Genomic DNA, 6,000 nt, shown 5'->3' on the forward strand with positions numbered 1-6,000 from the left:
CACACACACACAGGTGGCATATTTAGCTTAGGGTCTAGTAGTTTGAATATTTAACAAGGAACAAGGGATGAGGAGGACAAGGAAGGCATGAAGAGGAAATAAGGATAAGAGGAAAAATATGAAGCACTAAGCAAAAAGTATGAGAAAAGGTAAAGTGATAATAGCATTATTGAGAATGAAGAAGAAAGGAGAAGAGAAACGATGGAGGGAGGAAAAGAAAAAATGTAATTAAAAATTAAATGGCAACTTTTTCCGCAATTTTTGCCAGTTCCCGCAATTTTACCGCAAAAAATCACATAAAATGTCGCAAATTGCATCGCAAATTTTGAGAAAAGCCTCCGCAAAATTAAGCATTTATGATCGCAATAATCACAAAAAAACTCTGCGAAATCCTGGAGGGACTGATAATAGAAACACAAACACAAATTGACTGGTCCGGTTAAAAAAAAGGAATTTACAGTTAGGACTCAAGGTTCTTATGAAAATAGCCAACACAATACCTAACCCAACACAATACCTAACCCAACACAAACAACATTAAAACATGCCCCCAGGGCAGAGATATGGAAAAAAGGTGGCATTATAATGCACATGGTAAAAAGAAAGGCAGATAAGACCTGTGACATCACTCTATAATAACCCTAACCCTGTAATAATAATAATATACAGTCAATATGTACACCAGAAAGCTTTCCAAAACACCCAGAATCAGCATTGCCAGATGTATGATAATTATCGTATTTGTACGATAATTTACCTCCGAAAACGACCCTCTGGTACAATAACACTGCCCAGAATGCATTTCGGCATTGCAGCGAGCAGGAGAAAAATCTGCATCGATGTCAGTTGTTTTTCCCCTCAAGGCAACTGTCTAGTTTGGGCTCTATCTAATAGCACTTTATGAAGTTTTAATAGTTTCAGTAGTCAAACGTAACTAGTACTGAAACTAGAAGACCCCCAATATACAATCGGTTTTTCAAAATAACTCCTATTTGGAAATATAGTTTAGGAGAACCAGAGAGCATCTCAGCTCATGTAACCCAGCTCCAGACTGCTCTCAGGCGGATAACACAGGCTCGGCGTACGGAGGTAATGATCCAAGTGTGTTATGTTCAATTTAGGGGTTTTCGTGCCAGCTGCTTCCATCAACCAGTTAGAGGCAGCTGTGTGTGTGTGTGTGTGTGTGTGTGTGTGTGTGTGTGTGTGTGCGAGCCGCTTACATCAACTGGTGTTGTGCCTGTGGGCCTCTCTGACCTGTGACCTGGTGTTGTGCCTGTGGGCCTCTCTGACCTGTAGCTGTGTCACTCTGGACTCCACGCAGGGAACAATCGCTGGTGTTAATCATTTCTAGGGCTGTCAAACGATTAATTTTATTAATCGCGATTAATCTTGCGATTAACTATAGTTAATTGCGATTAATCGCATCTTTGTATCGCATGTTTAAAATGCCATTATTTTGTATTTCAAAGCATTTTTAATTAGATATTAATCATTCTTACCAGTGTGTCGTGATTGGGAATCAAATGAATGCAAATAAATGTACTTTGTGATCTTGAATTTTAGATTTATTTTCAATTCAATAGAAGTGGAATGTATACCGGAGGTAACAATGTCTAAAATATATCAAGAACCGATACTTCCGGTGGCGGCGCTGTGGAGCAGTCGAAACCCAAAATGACACAGCCGAAGAAGGCTGTGTCTGAGCTAAAAACTTTGGCACTTCCATGTGAATAATGGCTCGGTATTGGAAACTGTGTATTGATAACGTGTATATCGCTTGAAGCCATTGGAGCCGACCTCCCAGTGGTTAGAGGACCCGCGCATCCGAGACTCTGAAGGAAGAATGAGTGAGGAGTCTCGCGCTAGCTAGCTGGCTGCTAGCTACTTTCAGGTGATCGCTCGCCTCAAACTCGATGTACTTCGGTGACATTTTAATTCCATTTTACACAAGGTGCAAACTACGGCTCTTGACTTGTCCACTGTGCCACTTGGGGAGTTTTTTTAAGTAAAACGAGCCATTTAAAAGCGTATTGCTGTCGTTCTCTTCCATGCCTGCCTGCACAAGCAGGAGACAGGAAACCGAACGGCTTGACTACAAGTACGGGTGCGACGAAGGGACAAAATAGCGCCATGCGATTAACGCGATAAAAAAAAACGCGTTATGGTGGGCCCTTAATCTTGTTTCATAACAAGAAAAGCGATCCGGAACAAAGTAACGTGCGGCGGAAGCAAGTTGCAACACGGACCTTTTCTAGAAGCACACAGGAAGTGATCCAGGCTAGAGAGAGACAGGCTAACAGTTAGCAGGCTATCTAGACAAAAGAAGAGCAGCCAGCAGAGTGATGGAATTAATAAGTAAATGGCTGAGCTATCAGCGCAAACAATGGGCACGTTTCAGCACGCAGCCACCATCAGCTGTTAACGAGCGGCTAACTACGCAGTACGACCTTATGAGTTGAGACTACAGTCGTCAGTGAGACTGAACGTCCACAGAGATACACTCCAACTCCGGTAATGTTAGACAGACTTATAAGATGTTACTGGAATAAATCGCAAAACCTGTCTAGCTGTCCTTTCTGCCAACTAATTAACCAACCATGCCACGTGTGCTAACGTTACATAACCATAACGCACACGCAACTCAAAGCTGTTTCCCATTAGCTGAGTATGGCCAGGTGTTGCATGGCACGCTGATCAGTGTGTCCATTCCGGTAATGTTACAACGCTGCAAATGGCTTTTATTTATAATTATCAGCTATCAGGTATAGTGCACTCAGTAGTCAGTACACTGCACAATCTAAGACCATAAAGTACACCGCAAAAAATGAAAAAATGAAAAGTACACTGCAAAAAAATTATTTTGTTTGTTTTAGACGCCGTTTCGACCAATCAATTGGTCGGAGCTGTGATCGATTTCTGGTCAACCAGGATAATCTTTGGTCGAGGGCAGCCCTAACACACACACACACACACACACACACACACACACACACAGACACAGACACAGACACACACACACACACACACACACACAGACACACACACAATCTTTCTCTTCCACATACACACACTCATGCTTTCTTGTCACTCACAGATACACTCACTCACTCTGCGGCTCTCTCACACACAATTACACCACTCTCTGTCTCTCACACTCTCTTCACTGTCTGTGACACACACACACACACACACATACATGCACACACACACGCATGCGCGCGCACGCACACACACACGCGCGCACACACACACACACTGATAGGGTTTTTTTTCCCCTATGGTTTATTAATATTTATGAGCAGCTTTAACGGCTGTGGCTTTTACTGCCGAGCTCTCAGCTTTATTCATATCATAAGGACAATGTCAGCACTGTGTGTGTGTGTGTGTGTGTGTGTGTGTGTGTGTGTGTGTGTGTGTGTGTGTGTGTGTGTGTGTGTGCGTGTGCGTGCGTGCGTGCGTGCGTGTGTGTGTGTGCGTGAGAGAGAGAGAGAGTCAATCCTGGACACTACCTGCTCTTATTGGGAATGTGCTGGTGTCAGCCTTTCTATTTCTTTCTCTCCTTTTGTCTCTCTCTGTCTCGTCCTCTACTTTCTTGCTGATAAAGTCAATCGAAGTTGATATGAACAATAGATTGATCCATAGATAGATGGATGGATAGATAGATAGATAGATAGATAGATAGATAGATAGATAGATAGATAGATAGATATAGATCTATCATTGGTTATCTTCACTGTCTGTTGTTCATGAAGCAGTTTTTTGTATTTTATTTAATCAATAAAAAGTTAATTGAATTGTCATCATTGTTACGTTGGTGTTTTTGGTAGCCTAATTAACCCTGCAGGCCTACATTGCCTCTAAAGGGATGGGGGAATAATTCTGTGTTTGAGTGGATGAGCCCTTTAAAAAGGCGCAGAGATGTTTCTACTTTCTCACTACATGTAGATTACTGGTCGTCATGCATTCACACACACACACACACACACACACACACACACACACACACACAAGCACACACACACACACACACACACACAAGCACACACACACACACACACACACACACACACATACACACAACAGAATGGCAGCAGTATCAAAGAGTATTGAAGGCAAGAGTCAAAACCGTACTTTTTTGACAACAGCGCTGCCACCATCTTGGCCTGGGGGTGGTGGTGGGGGGTGGGGGTGGGACACCTCTTTGGCCAATGGAACAACACCACTGAACCACGGCCACCAATCAGAGCTGTTTCCTTCAGGCCAAAATGGCGTATTTGCTGTGCGCTGTAATCTAACAACATATTAGCCTTGGTAGCAATGTAGGTTTTTTGGCAGTGAGTCCATCCCTGCTCCCTCTACCAAATCCCATCCTCCACTCATCTCTCTCTTCCTCTTCTCATCACTTTTCTCTGTCATCATAGGCAGGTGGTGATGGAGGTGCCAGATGTGTGCCTTCTCTATTTTATTGTATTTTATTTTATTTTATTTTATTTTATTTTATTTTATTTTATTTTAATTGTTTTGCCTTCATTTTTAACACCGGTTATAGTGATCACTTTATCTTGAATGTATTGTCCCAATACACTCAATTGATGGCTTTACCGGTAATCAACCCACTTTGTATCATAATATCAGTAATGTAAGCACATGGGCAGTGTTTTACCTTCTCTCTCTGTTTACCTCACGGAGAAAAATGTTCCTGCTCCTGTCTGCAGAAACTCCGCCCCCACCAGCTGCAAGTCATTCAATCTTGTTAAGGCTCTCCAGGCGATTCTCCGTGGATGTGCGCATACTTAACAAATAAAAATAAACAATAACAGCCGCCCTCGGAGCAGATTCTGCCTCTCCAGCAGAACCTCCGCCTCTCCGTTGTGACGCGTTGTGACGTAAAACGCATCAGAACGGAGCGCTTTGCCAGAGGAGGAGATGGGAGATCTCCGTGAGGAAAACGGAGAGAGAAGGTAAATGTGCTCATATTACCAAGATGATTAATGATACTAATTGGTTGATTACTGGTAAAGCCATCCTTAAAAGGAAAGGCCTATTGTTCAATTGACCTAGTCCTAGAGTGATGAGAAGCCCCTGCTAGTTCCTTGGCTACAGAGTCCATGCTAACAGTCCATGCTAACAGTACATGCTAACAGTTGCATTTGATCAGATGACTCCAGTTCATTTACATTTCACCTCAGAAAAGAACATTTTGGCCCAATTCCAATCCGCCCCCTTACTGACTCACCCCCTTAGAGGTGCGTTCACGTGAAGGGAGTGAGGGCATAGGCATGTCCCACAGTGAAATCACAAAGTGAATGAGGGCTCGCAGTGCCCCCTTACCGTAAGGGAGCAGCTGTGGCCACTTACGGAAAGGAAATTGCCCACAATGCATAGCGTTGTGACGTATAAAACGGGGTTACCGGGGAAGGCCGCAAATATCTGTAAAAAAAAGAGAGAAAAGAACACACGTGCGAAACGAACGAGGAGACCATTAAAGGACTCGTACACGGGTGCGCTGGAATAGCTAACTTGACAATGAAACATTACATTAATAGGGATTTCAGATTAGACAAAAATATTATATCAGAGGAATGCAAGTAGTTATATTACACAATCCGAGTATAATCATCGATCATTTCTATTACAATTGCAATCCACAACTTTTTTGATGACTGAGAAATAGTTTTACCGAATCTGTATTGTACAGTATTGACATTGTGTATAATGATAGGTGACATGTCATTATTAAGCTTATTTTAATTATAATTAGCCTACACAGTTATCAATTGCAGATTTTGCAGTATAGGCTACATGTATTATTTTTAAAGTACCTGTTGTCCACTCTGTAGAGCCAGAGCCTGGATGAGAACAGACTCATCAGGGAGTCTATCCCTCAAACGCCTTAGGCGTCTTGACAATAAACAATATATAGCGAGCCCCAAACCTGCCAGAGTCAACATCATCTTGTCAAGTGCAAAGGGCTCTGCTGTCCCAATCCTCCTATTTATC

General features: G+C 42.6%; 1 protein-coding gene across 1 annotated transcript in view; it reads left to right on the forward strand.

Annotated features, from left to right (window-relative positions):
• Positions 1-6,000, forward strand: part of ptprt (protein tyrosine phosphatase receptor type T) — a gene marked incomplete at its 3' end in the record, with an annotated part of 413,231 nt that overhangs the window by 247,613 nt on the left and 159,618 nt on the right. The window lies entirely within an intron of this gene.

This window comes from Poromitra crassiceps (assembly GCF_964638095.1).
Source record: "Poromitra crassiceps genome assembly, chromosome: 25".
In the NCBI taxonomy this organism is placed as follows: Eukaryota; Metazoa; Chordata; class Actinopteri; order Beryciformes; family Melamphaidae; genus Poromitra; species Poromitra crassiceps.